The sequence below is a fragment of the Anguilla rostrata genome, chromosome 18 (genome assembly GCF_018555375.3).
Source record: "Anguilla rostrata isolate EN2019 chromosome 18, ASM1855537v3, whole genome shotgun sequence".
NCBI classification, from domain to species: domain Eukaryota; kingdom Metazoa; phylum Chordata; class Actinopteri; order Anguilliformes; family Anguillidae; genus Anguilla; species Anguilla rostrata.
In genome coordinates, this window is record NC_057950.1 from 31,015,277 (window position 1) to 31,038,157 (window position 22,881).

Here is a 22,881-nt window from a genome sequence, read left to right on the forward strand (position 1 = left end):
ACAATATATGAAAATATGGGTTATTGCCCACAGTGTATATATATAGCATATATGCAAATCAAAATGAGCCTTAACTGCAACACAGAAAATAAGTAATTAATATATAAAGAATTAAATGGTAAACACTACGTTAGTAAAAATGGTTCTTGCATTACAATGTGAAATTTGCAGTCGCAACTGGGAAAAATATGCATTTAATTTAGTTCATTCATGTCCACCTATACAGAATAATTACACATCTTTCTCAAAAATAGATTTTGAATGGGGTGCCTCTTCAATGGATATTGTTTCTTTGAGTGTTAAGCAGAAGATCTTCAAAACTTTGGCCTGACACGTTGGTAATAAACTTAGTTTGGCGTCTACTGGACATTTAGGACAAGAAGGTACGCTCACACGACTGCTTAAACACAGTCAAAGCCCAGCCTCACCTCCTGTCTCTTTTAACACTGCGTGTCATGTTTAATGTGGAATTAAGCCCTCAAACAGTATTTTCAGGGGTCAAATTGTGTAATCCTGCACAGAAGGCAGTGGTTGAATAGTTTCCAACAGACTGACTAGTATCTCCCAGGTCACATAAAAAAAGTTTTTAAAAAAAACAAACTACTACCACACTGTTACAATTGATGCTGATCCTTCTCTCAGCATGTGCCAATTGTTTATTCTTGTAAGCTGCAGAGGGTGTCTAAAGGCCAGTTCAGATCAATGATTCGCTACGGGACGAAGCGGTTTTAGAATGTTGCAGAGAAAATTGCAGCGGTGTGAACTGGTTAGTTGCAGAGCGTCTGAAGCCGTTGCCTGGGGTCTCAGAAGACCCACCTTGTCAAATCGCCAAGTGCAGTTTTAGAACGTTTACAATCGGACGTCTTGGAATTTTGCAAGTTGCGTCCAGTCTCGTTGGGAATCATTGATCTGAACGGGCCTTAAGTGCAATAAAATAGGGTTTTAATCAAAGTGCTGAAGTGCTTCTTGTTCTGTGGCAATTAAGAGCTGTTGATGAAAAGAGCACCCAGCTCACTATCTGATGAGCATTAGTCTTGTGAATCCCTGCTGTAGGCCAAGAACAGCACAGGCGCCATGTCACTCACAGAAGAGACGCACATAACACAGGAATCTGCCTCTACAAGCTGTCTGGCCCCACTTTGAACCAGCTGTAGGGGATGGGCCCCATCGTTTGGTATCTGTTAAAGCTCTGTTCCAGTGTGTGGATGGGCCCCATGGTCTGGTACCTGTTAAGGCACTGTTCCAGTGTGTGGATGGGCCCCATGGTCTGGTATCTGTTAAGGCTCTGTTCCAGTGTGTGGATGGGCCCCATGGTCTGGTATCTGTTAAGGCTCTGTTCCAGTGTGTGGATGGGCCCCATCGTTTGGTACCTGTTAAGGCTCTGTTCCAGTGTGTGTATGGGCCCCATCGTTTGGTACCTGTTAAGGCTCTGTTCCAGTGTGTGGATGGGTCCCATGGTCTGGTATCTGTTAAGGCTCTGTTCCAGTGTGTGTATGAGCCCCATCGTTTGGTACCTGTTAAGGCTCTGTTCCAGTGTGCGGATGGGTCCCATGGTCTGGTATCTGTTAAGGCTCTGTTCCAGTGTGTGGATGGGCCCCATCGTTTGGTACCTGTTAAGGCTCTGTTCCAGTGTGCGGATGGGCCCCATGGTCTGGTATCTGTTAAGGCTCTGTTCCAGTGTGTGGATGAGCCCCATGGTGTGGTATCTGTTAAGGCTTTGTTCCAGTGTGTGGATGGGCCCCATGGTCTGGTATCTGTTAAGGCTCTGTTCCAGTGTGTGGATGAGCCCCATGGTCTGGTATCTGTTAAGGCTCTGTTCCAGTGTGTGGATGGGCCCCATGGTCTGGTATCTGTTAAGGCTCTGTTTCAGTGTGTGGATGGACCCCATGGTCTGGTGTCTGTTAAGACACTGTTCCAGTGTGTGGATGGGTCCCATGGTCTGGTATCTGTTAAGGCTCTGTTCCAGTGTGTGGATGGGCCCCATGGTCTGGTCTCTGTATGGTATTCAATCCTACTCATTTTCGCAATCTCGCTGAAATTAATAGTTTGAAAACAAACTAGCCATGGAGGATAATAGGTTGATAAAAGAGAGTACCAATGGCAAACATTCACAGGCTTTTTGAATATCTGATGTATTTCCAATGCTTTATTGCCATACAAGAAAAAAATAAAATCCGGAAAAAGTTTTGTTGTTTTAATCATGCAATGTATCCCTGAGCACGATAACATATTCACGTGGGCAAAAAAAAAAACGTAACTACGGCTTGTTGTATTTCTACACAGTAGCCAATCTGAAAATAGGTTCATTGTTTAATCATTGCTATCAGCTCAAAAACTGAGGACCGTATGATGTTTGTACTCTCTTTTATCAACCTATTATCCTTTGTAGTTAGTTTTTAAATCATTAATTTCGGTGAGGTCGCAAAACTGAATGGGAACCAGAAAACTGGGAGGAACGGCGCTGTCAAACAGTCAACAGAGGCATCTGATGGTGCTAGTATTCATGCTATGCAAAAACAATGGAGTCACCTCCAAAGAACTACTTGTGTTATACCAAAGTGAAATATCCCTTTAAGGCAGCGTCCCAGTGTGCGGATGGGCCCTACAGTACCAGCAGCTAGCCCATGAAGCAGACTCATGCGTGGAAGGAAGGATTCATCCAGGGGATGTTTCATTAAGTCCAAAGAGATGTACTGTAGACCTGCACAGAGTCGCTGTTTGAGGATGCTTCTGCGTGCCATAAATCCACAGAACTGTAAGGTCGATATCCTGTGCTCCACCAGAACCAGAGCAGCAACACGAGAACGGCCTTTGTAAACGAACGAAGCCGCACTGACGTCAAAACCGTACCACGCGGCCAGCGGTTACGAGCCTCGGTTACGCTAAGCCGCACGACATCCCGCTCAAGCATATCAACCTCTCTCTGTATCGGCCGGTTCGTGACCTCCGAATTCCGCAGAGCTCCGCGGCACGTCCGTCCGGCGGAGCGGCTCTCGAATGGAGAACGGCGAAGACGAGGGGCCGGGAAGCCTCTCCCCGCCCCGCCCCGCCGCCATAAATCAGGCTCTCTCAGTCAGGGCATTAAGCCTCGCGCCGCATCCCCCGATAACGCAGTCCTCACTCCCCCAGAATGGCAGCGGTAGTAAAAAAAAAAAAACGGGGATAGTAAGTCACCATCTGCTGGTAGGCTATCTGGAGAAAGCGCATTACTGTACTTCACCCCGGCTGGCAGGGCTCACCGTGGCAATGACACAACCAGACCGATGACTCTCAGCAATACCCTGATTGTGCATCCAGTAAGCGCCTGCAAGTGAAGAAGGGAACCAGAAGTGCAGTAATGCTTATACAAGCACTACTGTAGGCAACAAAGTACAGAAATCTTCTGCTTTTGTGTAGCGTGGGAAGTATATTTGAAAATATAGTTATGGAAGTCAGAGGAAGCAGAGTACTTAATTACTTTAATGGCAATAGACAGACACATTTAAATACAGTTCTAACCAGACTGCTCTGTTAACATTATTCGTACCATAGCCCATGAACCGAAAATTGACAGCGTGTGCCAAGCCAGGGACAGTGGTTCTGATTGGTTGTTTTTATAATTACACTTTTCACTCTGAACAGAGGTGGGCCGTAAGAGAGAGTGGGGTGGCAGAACTTCACAGTTGTTATGATGCTCAGTGTGGACAAATAGTGAGACAGTGAGACATCTCAGTACTGTTTGGTGTGTTGACTTTGCCTCTCAAACAAGATAATTTTTCTCCTTCTCTTCAGGATTTCTATCATGCGGGACACAACGGTGCAATGATCTATTGCTGTATTAAAAAAAAAACTGTGTGAGTCACTCGGGTTAAGAGTGTCTGCTAAATGCCTGTAATGTAACGTAGTATTAATATTTACAGATACATACACATATATATTTACACACATTATGCATTTACATACATGTATGCCCTGCTCTCTGCTGAACAAACTTGTGACTGTGGGGGAAAAAAAACATCCAGCATCTCATGGATTTGGAGTTGAGGAAGCATTACATTACATTACAGGCATTTAGCAGACGCTCTTATCCAGAGCGACTTACACAACTTTTACATAGAATTTTTTTTTTTTTTTACATTGTATCCATTTATACAGCTCGATACATACTTAAGCAATGCATGTTAAGTACCTTGCTCAAGGGTACAACGGCAGTGCCCTATGCAGGAATTGAACCCTTGACCTTCGGGTTACAAGCACAGTTCCTTACCCACTGTGCTACACTGCCGCCTACAGTAGCAGGGTGAATCCTGCCGCCATTATTCCATGCAAGCCACAGGAGCAGACAAAGGGATTTATTAACAATGTTTACACTGATTTTGGGCTTTCACTGTCCTTTTAATTTCCTGTTCAGCCCTATACGCTGCAGGTACCATTCTTAAATATTAAATAAATCTACTAAAATTAGAGCAAATTGGGCGGAAATGATAACATGAATTTAAAAACATACTGTGCAATTATCACCTGCGTGAAGAGACCATCATTCTGACGAAAAAAAAAAAAAAACAATCTGAGCCCGTCTCCTGGAAGAGCAAGGGCGAAAAACAATTAAAGTGCAGCAATTTGTGGAACGGCTGCCATCTGTGTCTAACTGCCCGCACGCTCTGCGTTATGTGAGGGATAAATCAGGACAAAGAGAGACGGAGAGGGGGAGAGAGGAGGGTGAGAAGGAAGAGGGGAGAGCAAGGGAAAGGGTGTCAGAGGAGAGTGAGGAACTGAGGGAGAACAGAAAGGAGAAAAGAAACAGAATTTTGCTGTTACATCCTGAGAGGCAGGGTATGCCATAATAATAACAATAATAATATCATCCATTGTTATTTTGACATTACATTACAGGCATTTAGCAGACGCTCTTATCCAGAGCGACTTACACAACTTTTTACATAGCATTTTTACATTGTATCCATTTATACAGCTGGATATATACTGAAGCAATTCCGGTTAAGTACCTTGCTCAAGGGTACAACGGCAGTGTCCTTACCCGGGAATCGAACCTGCGACCTTTCGGTTACAAGCCTAGTTCCTTACCCACTGTGCTACGTTCCGACATTTTTTTAAAATCTGGTAAAACTCTTTATAGTATTGTTCTTGATGCTATGGTTACATATTCCAATTGCTCATGAATGGTTAATTCCTTACAGATAGCTATGTGCATTCTTTACACTCATTTGTTTGGTATTAGATGCCCGATTACATATCAGACTGTGGAGCCCATCCAGAGTCAGGGGCCTGTTTCACAAAGCAGGGGGGTGTTTCAAGGGGCAGGGTTACCGAATTAGCTGGATAACTGCACTGAGTATGACCCGGAACCCTCTCAAATCTGGAACATGTGCGGCAGTAAAAAGAGTTGTTCTGGGTTTTTCTCGGCACAGTTATCCAGCTAACTCTGTAATCCTGCTTCGTGATTCAGACCCCTGGTTTCTAATCCCCTATTATTTATTTATTTGGTTATTTATTAATCTATCTATGTTTTTGAGTGATCGTTTTTGGTATGGTCTAACTGCATTTCATGAGAGAGAGAGAGAGAGAGAGAGAGAGCTGTAAGGGGAAGTTTTTGTTTCTGGCACACTGTCCTCTCTAGTTTTGCTGATTCCTGATTCCTGATTTACACATTGTCAATATCTGCTTCCGCTTTCACTCCAAGGTTTATGGCAGCCATAGGCCAATGTTCTATCAGTAGGCTTGAATATGTATAATCTTTTCTCAGAGTATGCCTGCATACTGTTACACAGCATAGGCTCGTACAGTCAGCACCAAAGTAACATTCTGGGGTCTGAATGTCAGAACACTGAACACTGACGTGGTAGAACAAGTCATATAGAGTGATGTCAATCAGGTCCACAGTGGCAACATATTCATAAAAACAAGCACGAAACCGTCCAAACCCACGGCGCACCTGTACAAAGTGCCATGAGTAAAACTTGGCTAACTATATAGTAGCTAGCTATGGCATGTCCTCACTTCTGTAATGTTATTTGTTGTCCTCCGTGTGTCCATACATCTGTATTGGAGGTACGCGTTAACTAGGCTAACTAAAGTAGGCGAAACGCTAACATGTTAGCGTTAGCTAAAGTAAGGTTAGGCGATAAAGCTGTGCTTAAAAATCGAAGTGGTGATTTTGGGAGATGCACCTGTGCATGCGTCCTACTAAACAAAGCACCACCTGCGCATGCGTCCCACCAAACGTCCCTCTCAGGTCGTCCGTGAGCGAGTGAGTGAGTGACCACAATTTGGCATGCATAGCCCACGGCGGCAGTTCCTACGCACCGTGGGAAAAAAAACTGGACATCAAATATATATGAACACTTATGCAATTAAATTTGAAAATGACAGAAGTCTATGCAGTATTAATAACCCACACAGCTGGACGTCATTGCTTTATTCTACATATGAACTTAAAGTTTAATGTGTTGAGAGACAAGAGTCTCCAAGTGCGCATGAAGAAGTGAACATCTCCTACCAAAGGTGACATCACCCCCATGTATGAGGAAAATATAATCAGTTGGTCAGGCTGTGGTCTTTAGCTTAATGAGGAAACTCGTTGTCCCGTGCAGAGCTGCAGTTTGAGTCGAGCAGCAGACCTCCCCCCTTTGCATACAAACACGCAGTGGGAAATCGGTATTCCTGCAATTCACTGCATGTTGTCGTCTACAAGTACTGCACATGCAATCCAAAAACTGTTAGAGGTTTCAAATCTTGTTTTTCTAAAACATTACCTAAATATATTATGACCACAGAGCAGCTGTTTGTGTTCAAAAGAAATTAAAAAAGAAGAAGGGAAACTAAATTTCTCTGTAGAGCGATGAGCACAGGTGTGCTGATCGCTTTTGGCCGGGTCCCTAGGAGTGAGAAGATGCAATCTGAGAATGTGTGTGCTCGGAAGCTTCTGGAACTGATGGGAAAATTAACTGACAAAATCAGAGGAGAAATGAGACCGTTGATAGTGCGTGCTCCGCAGGGACCCAATCAGCTGTGCTCCTGCCTGTTCGTTCGTCCAATGAGGAGTCGCGACCGTCTTTATTGTCTCATTTCTTACGGTCCTCTCCGAGGAGCACGCAAGCTCCAAGGGCCCGGCCCGAAACAATGAATCTGAGAAGGACGTCCCACAGACACGGCTACCCACATAAAAACGCTCGCTTTGACTGCAGGGGGGTTATTGAGAGCTACCTTAAAAACCAGTTCAGCTCCAAGGAATCACCTTTACATCCTTCCATATTGGGATGTTGACGTTTTTGTTGTTTTGGCTCTGTACTCGAGAACATTGGAATTGATATAAAACAATGAACATGAGGCTAATGTGCAGACAGTCAGTTTCTAGGGTATTCAGGGTATCCACGTCCATATTGGGTGATCTGTGTAGGAATTACAGACCTTTTTACACACAGTTCCCCATTTCAATGTTATATAAATGAAAGTGTGGTAGTTATGCTTAGTAATGTATTGTCACCAGGTACTGAGTACCTTCTCTGGTGATGCTCTGCCAGGCCTGTACTGCAGCCATCTTCAGCTCCTGCTTGGCTGGTGGGGTTAAGTTTTTTATTCAGCGTGTGAAACACGCGTTAAGCTGGATTCAGACTGGGTGAATGACTTGGCCAGTCAAGAATTTTCCCGTTTTTGGCTTTGAAAAGCTCCTTTTCTGCTTTAGCAGTATGTTTGGGATCATTGCCTTGCAGTAGTATCAAGCACACCCAATGAGTTTGGATGCATGTGCTTGAACATGAGCAGATGTTTCTGTACACTTCTGGATTAATTCTCCTGCTGTCATCAGCGGTTATATCATCACTGAAGAAAAGTGAGCCAGCACCTATGGCAGCCATGCATGCACAAACCATAACATAACACTATGTTTCACAGATGAGGGAGAGTGCTTTGCATCTTGGGCAGTTCCTGTTGGCCTCCACACTTTGCTCACGCCATCACGCTGATACAAATAAATCTTGGTCTCATCTGTCCACAACACTTTTTCTTATGTAAATCTAACTTTGTAGAATACTGGACCAAATGAAGAAAAAATGTCTTTGTCCCAAATGTAGAGAGAGAGAGCGGGAAAGAGAGAGAGAGAGAGATCGAAAGAGTAAAAGAGAGAGAGAGCGAGAGGCAGTGGTTGAGTTGCTTGTCTGTATCTGCTCCACAGGAAGTGAGTCCCACAGTGCGAGGAACAAAAGGATGAGGATTAAAGCGCGCCAGACGAGCGAACCCTTCTGCGAAGCCGAGCGCAGAGCCCGCGCGGATGCCGCCGTGGCAGGAGACAGTAAACAGAGATGTCACATGCGTGCGGCGCGAAGCCACACACGGCGACAGCCAGGGCACCAGAGCCTTCTCATCCTCCATGCCGCGTTTCCCCCCACAGCTTCACGAAGGATTGGATTACAAAATGAGTCTCTCGGCTAAAATGGTAAAAAGCTCTGCTGTAATTCACTGGAAAAGTACTCCTGCGGAACACAAAAGCTCTCCAGTCTTAAGAAATAACTGTGATTTTCAGTCATTGGAATAATGCGTACTTACTTTCAGCAAGTGAATACAAATGTCTATTCTTCATGCAAACAGAATTTCAAGTAGACACCTAGCAGAACTGACTTCTAAATAATACAGTTACATATTAAATTATTAACATCTATTAATGTTGGAGTATCCATCTCCTGTTTATGTCTATTTAAATATTGCTGAATTTACTTACAATGCAGCCATTAATGGCTTGTTGAACACATGAAAACAAAATTTCAACAAGATACTATCCAAAAAGATTTTTTTCTGTCTTATTTATTTATTTTTTTGATGTCTCTGATAATTTAATGCACTTGTATTGATTAAGTAAATTGTCATTTAAATACCATTTATAATGTACATACCTAATATAACTCTGACCACTGTACTGTTATAGAGACGCTTTGCCACATGTATTGGCAACACAAGCAGTCACTGAAGAGAGGCAAGGCAGGAAGAACATTATGGATGTGCCTACTCTGTACACTCTATTGAGAACGTGCAGTCACATGACAAGCCGCACTTCCGGACGGTAAAAAAGCAGAGTGCGGCAATATATTAAAGTGTGGGGACAGAAATGCTACTGTTGGATGTTTTAGAGAAATGAGCAGTCCTAGTTTGTATGCAGGGATTTCTAAGTAAGTAGAGCATTTAGACAATGAATAAACGGCATGATATGTCACAAAAGGTTCAGTTGTTGGAGTGCAGGATCCGTATAATTTGATACGCTTCAGCCGATACAGAATTGTCAGGCAGGCAACTTCCTGACATAGCGTAGCACGACTTGTACAACTACTTGATTAATGGGCAGTCATATTTCACTGGGAAATCTCTAAAGGCATTTAAAGGTTTCAGAGCTTATAAATACTTTGTAGCTGGGATTGAGCTGTGAAAGGTGGCCAACAAGTCCTAGTTTTTGATCAGGTCCAAAGTGAGTCGTACTTTAGCTAGCTAGCTACATTTCGCTAGCCTAGGCGGGATCCATCCCCCTGAGTCACCCACTTTTCCCCTGTAACTGTTATACTATAGTTCAGTTAAGGTGATTGCAGATTGAATCATAAACAGGGTTCCACATTAAGGAGTGGCTGCTGGCCCACCGCTATGAGATTGGTTCGGGCCAGTCGATTGACATCTCACTTTCCCAATTGGACCAGTACCCTAAATAAGCATCATATCTGGGTTGAAGTGAAAGAGTTGTTTTTACCATAGAGCATAATGGGAAACTAGACTGAAACTTGATTATTTCTTCACTGATGCATGCTTATCAATAATGTATAATATCTTTCTGTTACATAACTGAATATACAGCCTTCCTTTCTCTACTGAAACTTACTTATTAATACCTAATGTTACAGCTTGATCATTCATTAATATTTTTACAGAATAACATCTCAATCAGTTTGACGTACTTCTAAGATAAAACGGCTATTTACTGAAGTAACATTAAAACGATAATGGTAGCTATGCCTCTATCCAACTCATCTTTATTAATTGCTAGCAAGCTACTGAACTAAATAGATATTAGCTGATATTGCTACAGTATAGGCCAATTGTTCTATCCTCCGTTAGATGGCAAGCATCTCACCTCAAAAGTCAAAATCCCCAGGCAAAGCAGATGTCATCCATGATTTCCAACATTTTGCATCTGCAGTTGGCTGGAGGCACCACAAAACATGGAGGTTGTCCATAATTTTATGGCCGGTGATTGGCAGATTTTCATTTTTAATAAAGAACACCATGTTTTTAACCAAAACAATAGATTGGCGGTTTGACACTTTTTAATACAAATAGTCTGTAATATCCATTAAAAAGTGGTTTATTTTGGCAGCTGGGCCGGTAGAAATGTAGGCTACCTGGGGCAAGTATAACACTGCCCTAATGTCGAGCCCTGACATACTTGTAGAACTTGGAAAAGGGCAGAAGTGTGTGATTCAATGAGCTGGATCAGTGCTTACATTTAGCTAACGCTTAGCTAACAGTTAGCCCCTTCCAGCTTTCGCTAATCACAGAGAGAATGTGGCATACAACTGCTGTGTGCATTTTTGTTTTTCAACAGGATTAATGCTAACCCTGAAGTGGACTACCTCACTGGGAAACAAAATTTATCATAATAACATTACATCCAAATGCAGAACACAAAATCACCACGATGCACAAGAAGTTGCATTATTAATTTGTGGCCTTTTATTATTTTCTTTACTTCATTGCTCAACACTGTCCACAACAAACCTCCCAAAAATATCATTTTATGCCACCCACAAGCAGACATAACTTGTTCAAAAATGCCACGTGTACGCTCTCAGTACACAAAAAAAGAGAAAATAAACATGGAAATTGGATTCCCCCCTACACTCTGTGGATGTCATATGCACTGTGTAGCTACACTCTGTGGGAGTTATACTATACACGGTTTGCCTCCAGACTGTGGATTTCATACGTACTGCACAGCTACATTCCATTAGGTACATTCTGGTCAAGTACATGCTGCCTCTCCCTGTATCCATGCCTGTAAGGCCAGGTGCAGGCATGTTCAGCTGGGTGCAGTGGCACAGGGTGGCCCCTCAGGGGAAACAATTAATCCTCAACACGGCTGTAGCCATGCTAATGGCGTTCACTAGCCCTTGACAAACAGACCAGGACTAACAATACATATATAGTTACTGTAAAACAGAAAAAGGATACAGAGGAACACTAACGGACACACATACAGACTGTTACACCCCTCCAGTCTTCCCTCTTCGCTGTCCCATTTCTATTTAGTCAGTCACAAGCCCTGGCCATCACAGCATGCACACACACACACGTAGATACTCCCAGTCAGTCTGTACCATCTTTATGAGAATAATAACCATCTCTGAAAGGACATGAAGCGCACGACATCATCTGTGCACGCGGCGTTCTTAACATTCGTCACTCAACACCGGTGTGAAGATTCCTTTCCCACCCACCAGGTGAATAAAAGCAAGTTTTTTCTCTCTCTCTCTCCCTGCCTGTTCACCCAAAGTGATATTGTCCTTTGTGTTCCCACATACTGTGCAACTCACATAAGCCTACCTCAAGTTCTCACAACTCTGTGGAACTCTAGTTCCAAGGCTTGCAGAACGCCTAAGATTACTGCTGCCAGCAACTTACCTAAACACACAGATAAAGTCACTGTACGCTGTAACCAGGTTCTGCCAGCCTAGCTTGTCTGTGGCAACTAGGCGTGATCCATCCAGCATAGAAACCAGCATACACTCGGTGCTGTGTCAGCTAACCATGAGGACATACATGTAGAAGAACACTTCTGACGACCGACTGGATGGGACATCGCTGCTGCAGAAAGGAAAAGGACCCGGCTTGCACTCCCATGCACGGAAGCCTCGACAAATTCGCCATGGACTCGACAGCGACCACCGTAGACGACAAAGTGCATGGAATGATCTCAGTAACAGGTTGTAGTGACAGTTTATCTTAGTCTTTGCTGAGATTAAATAGAAACATTGTGTTTCTATTTGTCCTCTTGAATGAGTTGTGCTGGCGAATTACCCATAGAGTACGACCACACACATGGTGTCTCTCTCTCTCTTTCCCCTGACTATCTTTCCAACTCTAATGATTCCACACTCAGTACAGTCGGTAGTGGGCGAATAACTAGCTTGGTTGTATGTATTGCTTAAGAGCTGAAGCCCTCCGGCACCACCGGGAGCGATACTCCTTCGTAGCTTAGCCAAGTGATTCAGTCACGCCGGTTACACTATACATATTCATGCACACACCAAACGTGACCAACCCGCCATTTGCCCTTCCCCCTTTTTTCCACAAAACACACACACACGTGCGCACACACACCCTGGCTTGATTAGTTTCTGCATGCTCTGTGTTTGTACGTTTGTTTAATAAATTATTTTATTAAACCCGTTGCCAGAATGTGAGAATTTGAGTCAAAATATCCTATCCAAGAACTATATCCTTCAGGTTATCTATGAAATCTTAATTATTTGATCATTAATATTTGTCATTTTTAATATTAAACAAAGTTCCAAATTTATGGTCAGATAATTTAGATAACCATAATTTTATGAGACTGATTTTTAATTGTGCTATGACTACATAAGTGGTGCCCAATGTGAAATATAAAAGTGTATTTCCTTACATAAGTGGTGCCCCATGTAAGGCTATAGAGTCATTTCCCCAACACATATATACAGTAAATGCAAACACGTATGGGTCTTCTGTACATACACATATGCACATACACACAAACATGTACATATCCCTTCTGTACATACACATATACACTCAAACATATACATATCCTTTCTGTACAAACACATATGTATATACATGCAAACATGTATATATGCCGTCTGTTTGGACACATTTGACCAGGCACAAATGCAAACACAGGTGCACAAACACACACACACACACCTACGTGCACGTACAGCACGCACAAAAAAACATACACATCAGTACGTGCATGCACACATGCATGCACAGACAGATAATTGCCCAAACACACATACACTCAAATTCATGCGCACGTTCACGCTGTCTGCAAGCACACAGACACACACATAGGGTATCATTTGCCAAAACGGCATGGTCAGAGCACGTCCAATTCATAGCACAATGCCTGTCATCTCCGAGCTTCCCTTTCATGCATTCCAGTCCAGCAGCTTACATAACACCTCTCTGCCAATGGGATCAGCCGGGATTGCGGCTCAGCTGACCAGATAAGGAGCTCTTTACTGTTGATGCATGAGCTCGCCAGCTGTAGGAATGTCTGACTTTCCCTCTACCAGCCTTCCGTCCCTCTACCCCCACCTCTCTCTCTCTCTCTCCCATCCCACTCCTCCTCCTCCTCTCTCTCTCTCTCGCTCTCCACCTCTTGCTCCCTCCCTCTGTCACACACAAACACAGACTGCAGCGGCAGAGGATGGAGATCTCCCGTAACTGCTCCCGTCGCCAGTGAGTGCCTGCCCTGCGCTGTGCGTGTGTGTGTGTGTGTGTGTGTGCGCTCGTGAGCGTGTGTGTGTGTGTGCGTGCGTCTCTCCAGCCGGGACGGGAGCCAGGCACGCGCATGTGCAGGTGCGCGCGTGTGTGTGCGTGCGTGCGTGCGTGAGTGTGTGTGCACCTCTGCTTCTCGCTGACTCTTGAAGGGAACCTGTACCTGATTCTGGCTGGGGACTTTTGAGCCATTTTTGCTTACACCGAAGCTGGGGGGGTGGGGGTGGGGGGGCTGGGGACCTGCAGAGATGTTAGCAGCGCTGCTGTAGCCCTTCCTCATGCCTGGACCATGGAGGAGGACCCCAGCGCGAGAGCCTCTCTCCCCCTGTAAAGCACAGGACACTCACTGGGAGAACCGGGATCTCTCCCGTTCCACCCGCTCAGCCGGCAACTTGCCTTGTGAGGTGAGTCACTTTCCTTTCACCTTTTAGCTCAAAAATGAAAGAAGTTAGTTGATTTCCCCAGGGAGGTGGGGGTGAATGGGAGGGGGAAGGTTACACTTTTGGCGTTGTTTCAGATATCATCTTCTGCAGAGCGCAGAACTGCTTTGCTGGTTTTCTGGTGTGAAACATCTGCGAACGGACAGTGTTGTCATGTTTTGTTTTCGGGAAGAACCAAAAGGAAAAATCATTCACAGCAAAACTGCCCAAGCACTCTAGTGCGGAAAAATATGACAAGACAGATGTTTTCAGTCTGAAAAGCATGATTGTTCTTGCCTACTTGTATTGCCTACCAAATGCTAAACAACCTTAGACACACAGTAAATAAAGTTGATGAACAATGTAAATGTCTGTAGGACATGAACTACTAATGAAATTTTACAATTCTGTTGTAATAACACAGTTTTGTAATTCAGGACTACAATTAAAATTGCCAAGGCAGGATGATGACATTTGCATTAGTTAATTTGTTTTGTATTCAGTTTGCCCGAGTGAGTAGCAGTCTCCAGTCATCTGGAACAATGCAGAATTTCTCAGTAGCATGTCTCCAATGTGCACGCATGCGTTGGGCTGGCATATTTCAAGAACAAATTGCGGCATTGATTTTAGAGGTGGAAAAAAAAGTATTGGAGTTTGTGAAATACGGTCAGCCGCTGCTCGCCGTATGGAGAGCAGCATAAGGAATCAGCACGGAGGAGCAGCCAGGGTACAGGCTGCTCCATGGCAGGGAACGCTGAGGTGTAATGAAAGATAAGCATATCGGCGACGCGGGACAGCTGACTGGGATGCCGGCTTCAACCAAGGGGGGTAGTCATGAGCGGGGGGGGACATGCGTGATACCGCCCGTGACAGAGCTACGGGGCATCGCACCACAGAGGCAGAGAGAGGGAGAGAGAGAGAGAGAGAGAAAGGAGGAGATGGATGAGAGATTAGAGAGAGAGATATATTATTATATTCCCTGTCTGTGCCCCCCACTCCCCCCACGGTCTGGGACTACTATGATCACCCCCCCCCCCACCCATTGCCTTAGCGCTAAACTTATTTTTAGTTATGAATATATTTCCTGCTATTTTTTGATGTCTCGATCGAGGGATTCCTAACTCTCACCCATGACCTGTGTGGCTGCTGTCCTGTAGTCATCTGTCACACTGTCCTGAGGTCAGCACCTGTATCTCAGAGGCTGTGTCCACCCCACTCCATATAAGGCTAAGGTCAGGGTTAGTGCTAGCAGGGGACATTCCACTAGAGTGTGAGTTTTGTTTTTGTTTTTTTTTTGGGGGGAGGAGGGTCCATGTTTCAGATATGTAAGCCTGTGAGCGTGTAACTGCTTCTGTGTTCTTTACCAGATGTTACCTAGCATGCGCTGTAGGGCTAATTCCCTGGAAACCGAAACCCACAGCTTGCTTGCGTGTAAACGTGACGAGCTGCGTGTCGTGATAACAGAGTCAGGTCCATAATCAGGTGGTCACATTCCTGACTCTCTGCTTGGCTAGTACCTCGTACCAGGAATTCACCTGGAATTGCTGCAGTAAATGTGCAGCTATGTATCCGAATAACATACGCAGAGACTTATGCACGTTACCCTGGGCAAAGGAGACTGCAAAGAAAATAAGCCATTATCTGCTGAGCCTGATAAAACCAGACTTCACCACAACGTAATAAAAAAACGCACATCTGATGCTGACTGGCCACAGAACTGCAGTGGAGCTTCGCTACGGCTGCTACAGAACCTCAGCATCTGCAGTTGTACTGTAGACCAGGGGGCAATGCGCTTGCAACCTCGGCTTCTCCTCTGTAAACAGTGCGTACGCAGGAAAGACGCATATGCCACTGTCCCCGCAGACCTGGGATTCATAAAAACAAACGTGACATCAAAACACGCGCATGTTTAAACGCATAAACTGTGGCCCCTGCGTACGCACGTTTCGGAGACTGTGGCCCCTGCGTACGCACGTTTCGGAGACTGTGGCCCCTGCGTACGCACGTTTCTGTGGGACCTGGCAAAGTTGTGAAATACACATAAATGTCCTAGGGGCCCATTTTCATTTAGTGCCTTTGACATTATATCAAAGTACACAGCCTTCTAATATGTTCTATCCATTGTCAGAGGAACATCTAGGCCTAAGCAGTTTCTGTGTTTCTTGAAACGGTGCCACTGTAAGATGCAAAATAAATTTCTGTGTAATCAGACAATAAAGTATTGTCTGATTACACGTATGTATCATTTCATATCGTACTTTGAATAATGTCTCATCACGGGCTGATAACTGCCGTGACTCAATTAATCGCAACAATGATTATTAATTCCTGGGTAGGGTAGCCCAACCTTATTAAATATGGGTGGGGAAGGGGGGGCGATGCACATATGCCTATTTTGGGGGCATAGCCCCCCAATAACACCAGGAATGCAGGCATTTACGCTGCGATGCGCACGCAACGCACATCTTTGCATGTATTCTAATGTCCGCCCACTTCTTTTAAATTTCCAAAATGGTCTGGCTGCTGTGACATTCTGCCACTCTGTTTGTTTATGGCAGAACTATTACCACTAAACAATACAGCCTCTCTGACTTTTTCCTTCGTAACGAGCGTCTCCGTTTCACGCATTCTTCTTCTTCGTTTTGCGGTCTGACTTCTCCATTCTCCCTGTCTATTCGTTAGAATGACAGGCTGACTCACTTCTCTTCTTTTGTGCGTACGTAACATTTTAGCGTACAGCCTCCGCAAAATTTTAGAAACAAGGTCCCAGGTCCTTTGGCGTTTTTTTTTTTTTACTTTTAAAATATTAAATCAGAAATCGTCTATGCTAAGAACATACTTGTTTTGAGCTGTATATAGATCCAGTAGTGTGCCCTAACAAAGCAGTAGTTGGCATAGCCTGGATTCAATCAACATTTGTCCTTAACTTGTAGTTAAATGCAAACGTTTCTTTGTCAATGCAAATACAGATTAGTAAGTACATGTTTGTCATTGTTGACACCTACATTCATTTTTAACTGTGAAAATTAAAGACAAATGTTTGTTGAATCCAGACAGAATCACTGATGTTAATTTAAATTGTTACAAAGATTCTTGTCAACTTGCCATGGAAAGACACGAGCTTAGTCTTTAGACTAAGATGACCATATATTTGGATTTCTTTCTTAAAAGGAGGCAGGGGTGGACAGTATTATGAAGATAAAATATTTTTTTATATTATTATTTTTAGAGAACTATATTTTGTTTGTTAATAAATGGTCTGTGGAACAAGCAAAACCAAATTGGACATTTTAGGAATTCAGAAATCCCACCTGGATGGATATTTTCGGTCCCCAAAACAAGAAATGTCAGGGGAAAAAGATTTTGACCCGGTTTAGACCTCTGATCGGTTCTCCACGCATGGGCAGGACACGAACAGCCGGGGGGGGAGACGTCTCTCTCCTTAGCAACCTGCCCGTGACGTTCAGACGGCTGCCGCGCGAGGTGCGGCACGGACCCGGTCCCGTGCCTCCCGGGGCGAGAGGAACCGGGCTGGTCTATATTTAAGCGCCGCGGTTCGTGGGACGTTTCAACACCCGCCAGAGCAGCCAATGGGGCGGAGCGGCGCTGCGAGAACGAGCCGTGTCTGAGCACAATCCAACAGGGGACGGCCCTGCGGCTCCATCCCTGCTTTATGAAAGCGTTCCGGCCTGCTGGAGCTCTCCTCCTGGGCAATTCAAATGTAAGCCCCTCTCTCTCTTTGTGTCCGTGCGCCAAAGGGGGATTTGATATGCGATAGCAGGGCACTGATCTCACATCCTTCTGCCGAAAGAACAAAATCCAGTACACAAGGCCAGTGAATTGGGAGTAAAAAAAACCTTTGATATGGTCACTCGTTCGGAGACAAGGCAATAAAAGAGTATAACTGCTCCTTTGTGGTATTAAATTCCCAGTGCTGGCAACCCTGGGTGTTGCTTTGCAGTGAAAATCCTCTCTAACCACTTCAACTAACCGTGAAACTACAGCCAAAATGCAGACCTAAATAAATAAACACGCAAACAAATAGATGAAATGGTGTTGCAGAAAGACATCATTTGTTTATCAATTCAACAGGTTAATTTTTTGTTGAAATTGGAAGACGTTGCTGCTGCAGAGCCTCGTTTGAGATTTGCTGTATCGAAACCCGGGCATAATTTTCATTTTAAAGGCGATGGACGCAATGATTCTAATGGAAACACGATGTCGGTGGAGGGAAAGAGAATCTGTTTCCGCAGCGCAGAGTAAAATGAGGCTGGAATGCAGATGCACATGTGGAATAAGATTATCCACTTTATCCCACGAAAACGAAACTTGGCAGACATGACGTGGCCTCGCTTCGCTTTCCTCACACACACAACCCACTTCAAAGCAAGAAAGATAATCTCAGATACGCAAACATGCAGATAAACAGGATTTTCAGACAAAAACTGCAGGAACATGTAAGAGAAAGACATATTTATATCGCTCCATTTTTCGGAGACCCGTGAGCTAAAAACAGCAGGATTCATTAGTGTTGGAATCTTTATTTATTTATTTATTTAAATTGAATGAGCCCTTTGGTGACAAAAATGCAGTAATAAACAGTCCATGAAGCTTGAATAAAGTTTAAGTCCCATGAAGTGACTTTATATACCATGAGCACCATAATGTTTGAGACATTATAACATATTTTAAGACATTTTTGTTGTTGTTGTTGATTTGGCTCTGTACTCCGCAATTTTAGATTTGTAATCAAACAATTCACATGTGGTTAAAGTGCACATTATCAGCACTTTATCTAAGGATATACATTTTGGCTTCACCAGGTAGAAATCATAGCACATTTTATAAATAACCACTCAGAGATAACCCCCCCTCAGGTCACCTTTACTTTCGGGACATATTAATGTCACGTAAATGAAAGTAGTGATGTTTTGTACACTGTCACATATCCTTTGCATGCAATGACTGCTAGAAGTCTGTGATCCATAGACATCATCAGGTGCTGAGTATCTTCTGGTGATGCTCTGCCAGGCCTGTACTGCAACCATCTTCAGTTCTTGCTTGTTTTGGAGGCTAGTTACCATTCATTCAACCTTCATTTAAATCTCAGAGATGCATTGAGGGACAGACTCTCATTTACAATGCCTAACAACCTCACCTAAAACAAGTACAGGGAAATACATTTCAAGTTACAATCAAGTTCTGGAATTGTTTTAAATGACAGCAATGCGACGACAATCTTTAGTGTATTTTTGTGAGATGTTCCATGTGTATAGGGCACTGTAGTAGAATTCAGATCGCCCCAGATTGGAGTTAACAGTGGGAACTCAGCCAGTCCTGAGAATGTGTATGATGACATGTGGTATTATTCCAGACCAGAAGTGAGGATAAATAAGAAGGTGGTAGCAGTCAGAGCGAGGCTTTATAAATAAAAACATACCAGTGACGGCGACATCTTTTTGACAGAGGGGACCAGCCAGCCTTATTATACAGGATACAGTGATGGGTCCTGTAGCTGTCACCTGTTATAAAACCAAGGGCAGTGTGATAGACAGCCTCTAATGGCTTAAGGGTAGTAGCAGTTGCATGCCTGAGCAATATGTCACCATAGTCTGAATCTGGTAGAAGAAACTGCTTCGAATAGCCTCGTTCTCCATGACATGGGAAAGCAAGTTTTGTGTCTTTGATTGCAGCTTCCTTGTTAAATTATCAATATGAAATATTTTGAAAGTGAGTTTGTCCTCTATCCAAATAACAAGTTATCTGTCGTGAGGGACCCTTTCAATGAGCATTCCAGTTACTGAGCAGATATGAAGGTTTTTGTAATTCAACTGGCCTAGCTCTGAAGAACAGAATGTACTTTTTCGTTTTCTGAATTCAAGACAAATTTAAGCCTAATATACTTTCTTTTTTTCTGAACAATGTTAAAAGAATGTTGCAGAGTATTAGACAGAAGACTGTAGAATCAGAACAGCAGTACAATACAGCATCTGCAAACAGATGATAATTACAGGTGTTCAGGGATGCAGCAATATTGTTGATATAAACAGTTAAAACTGGCACCAGGACCGAACCTTGGGGAATACCTTTAGTTATATGTAAAAGCTGTGATCGGATCTCACCTACCTTTCCACACTGATACCTAACAGAGAAGTGATTCTGAAAAACTAAAAAGTCATAGGAACCAAACCAATACTGGATAAGTTCTGTAACACAAGTGGATGATCAACTGTGTCAAAGGCTTTGGATTCACAGTCCACAAAGAGGGCAGTAGAGTGCTTTGTACTATCAAGAGCAGACACTATTTGCGCGAACTTGAGCAGATAAGATGCTTCTGTATGCTTCAAAATTCTTTCCACTGCTGCAATCAGCAGTTACATCATCGTTGAAAATAAGTAAGCCAGGACCTGTGGCAGCCATGCATGCCCAAACCACAACGCCCCCACCACCATTTTTCACAGATGGCAGGGGGGTTCCTTTGGATCTTGTCCAGTTCCATCACGTTGATACAAGTGAATCTTCGTTTCATCTGTCCATAAGACCATTTTCCAGAAATATACAGGCTCATCTTAGCAAACTATAATCTGGCTATCTTGCTTTTCACGACTAACTAGTGGTTTGCATCCTGTAGTTTAGCCTCTGTAGTTCTGTTAGAGTTCTTTAAGTCTCCTACGAACTGCAGTCACTGACGCATCCACACATGCCTCGTGAAGAGACCGTGGGGGGCTATGCATAAAAATGATGTGAAGTTCTGTAACTTCTACATAGTGAAACCAAAATGTTTAAAAATACCCTTTGATAAAAGCTGAAAATCTGCACTTTAATCACATGATTTATTTTATTACAAATCTAAAATTGCAAGGAGTACAGAGCTAAAGCAAGAAAAAAAAAGTCTGTTCCTGTGTCCCAAACATTGTAAAGCTCACCATATATCATTATTTACACAGGGGAAAAAAATATGTATTTTGTGTAAAACACCAATTGTAACCTTTTTCATGACTCTCCTTCTGAATTCTTATTATTACTCAGACTGCACATAAAGATTCTGCTCATTCAAAATGGTATCTTCCATTCTGTGCATTATTCAAGTCTACTAATACTGAGTACATACCTAGTGCATGAAAAGATGAGCAAACTAAAAAGGCATTAGCTCTATAATAGTTATATTCTCATTAAACACGGTAACATGCATTAGCACAAATGCAGCTCATGATTTAAAGCTGCTTTGTAGTTGGCAGTGAGCGGAGTGCAGTAGTCACTGAAAAGTGTGTCTTTAACCTGGGTTGAACCCCAGTCAGATACGCAAAGAACCCAGCAGTGCAAATTTCCCTGCAGAAAAAACTGCCAGTTACTCATGAGAGAGAGAGAGAGGTGACCGCAGCTGCAGCAACTAAGAAAATAAGCATGGAAGCCATCCAAGGAGCTCCAAATTAAAAAATGGGAAATTTCCAGTAGGATAGTGGTTTGTGAACTTGCCAGAAAGCGCAACGTCGAGATAGTTGCCAGGAATGCTTAATTTAAAGAGTCTAGCTATGCAATCGGCTAATGTTTGGAAATGCGACATGCTGGGAGAATCTTGAGTGGGCCTAACGAGTGGATATCACAGGGCTGAGCCTGGGCTACGCCTGTCGCTAATAGGCTATGACCTAAAAACAGCGGCTGGGCTATGCCTGTCACTAACGAGCTATGACCCAAACACAGCAGCAGGGCTACGCCTGTCGCTAATGGGCTATGACCTAAAAACAGCGGCTGGGCTATGCCTGTCACTAACAGGCTATGACCCAAACACAGCAGCTGGGCCATGCCTGTTGCTAAAGGGCTATGACCCAAACAGCAGCTGGGCCATGCCTGTCGCTAACGGGCTAGGACCCAAACACAGCAGCTGGGCCATGCCTGTCGCTAACGGACTAGGACCCAAACACAGCGCACTCTATCTGAGCAGCGGTCCTCCAAAGCTCCCCAGGTTTTCTCTGCATTAGGAGGCCCCGGCAGTGTGTGATGTGCTAATATCTGCTGCATTAGCCTTACATGCAGCAGCATGGTTCTCAGTGGTACAAACGCATTCAGGTTTACCATTCACTTTACTTTATATACAGTGTTGAATTTCAGTGATGTTTCATTGAACAAAGCACATTTCAAGAGAAAAGACCTGTCACTGAGATTCAGTGTAAAGCATAATCATGGCAAATTGTTCAATGTTTTCATGTCAAAGGGACTACATCTCTTCAGCTTAAGTGTACATTAACTGGGGGGGGGGGGAGCTTGGAGCTCCTGCTGTCATACCGGTGACTCATCATTTTTACGCAACGGCTGCGGAACAAGTCAGCCGTTCTTTAAGAATCTTTCAGACAAGATCTTGCGTGCTGTCACTGTGTGTTTATGCACGTACATGTGAGTGCGCACTAAAACACACACACGTGTGTAAGGCATGCATAGAATAAATCATAGTGTTTATTTTGTATTTTTCGTAACCGGTTTATCTTTGACTACAGTTTTTATATATATAGGCTAATCAAGGACTGGTGATGCATGGAAGTTTATATTTTTAATTGAATGCGATGACATTTTAAAATTGTATTTTCAAATATTATTTCTGCTTATCTGATATCAATTTTACAGCCCTTGCATGCCGTATATATGTATGTGTGTGTGTGTGTGCTGAAATTACGTGTTGAGTTGCACTTCATACTATGCTGATATACTGAAGGGATATATTTCAGTGCATATGGCAGTTCCTCTGAAAACACAGAGACAAATGAGATAAATAGCTCTTCTCAGCTAGGGAAGAAGAAATAAAATGTGGTACATTTTTAAACACAAAACTCTATTTTTTTTTTATTTTTTTTACTTAACTATACCCAAGAGAGTGAAGTACAAGGATGACTGTTTAAAGGGTACCTCTTGAAATATAAATTAAAATGGAAGACACATACTGGGTATTTTGCTACAC

At 43.5% G+C, this 22,881-nt stretch overlaps 1 protein-coding gene across 1 annotated transcript in view; it reads left to right on the plus strand.

Moving 5' to 3' along the window:
- Positions 1 to 13,757: 13,757 nt before the first annotated feature.
- The window catches only part of LOC135245022 (inhibitory synaptic factor 2A-like), a 37,800-nt gene continuing 28,676 nt past the window's right edge, over positions 13,758 to 22,881 (plus strand). The window contains exon 1 of the mRNA XM_064317779.1: positions 13,758 to 13,916. The gene's annotated coding sequence lies outside the window, so the exon portion shown is untranslated. The remainder of the gene's footprint in view (positions 13,917 to 22,881) is intronic.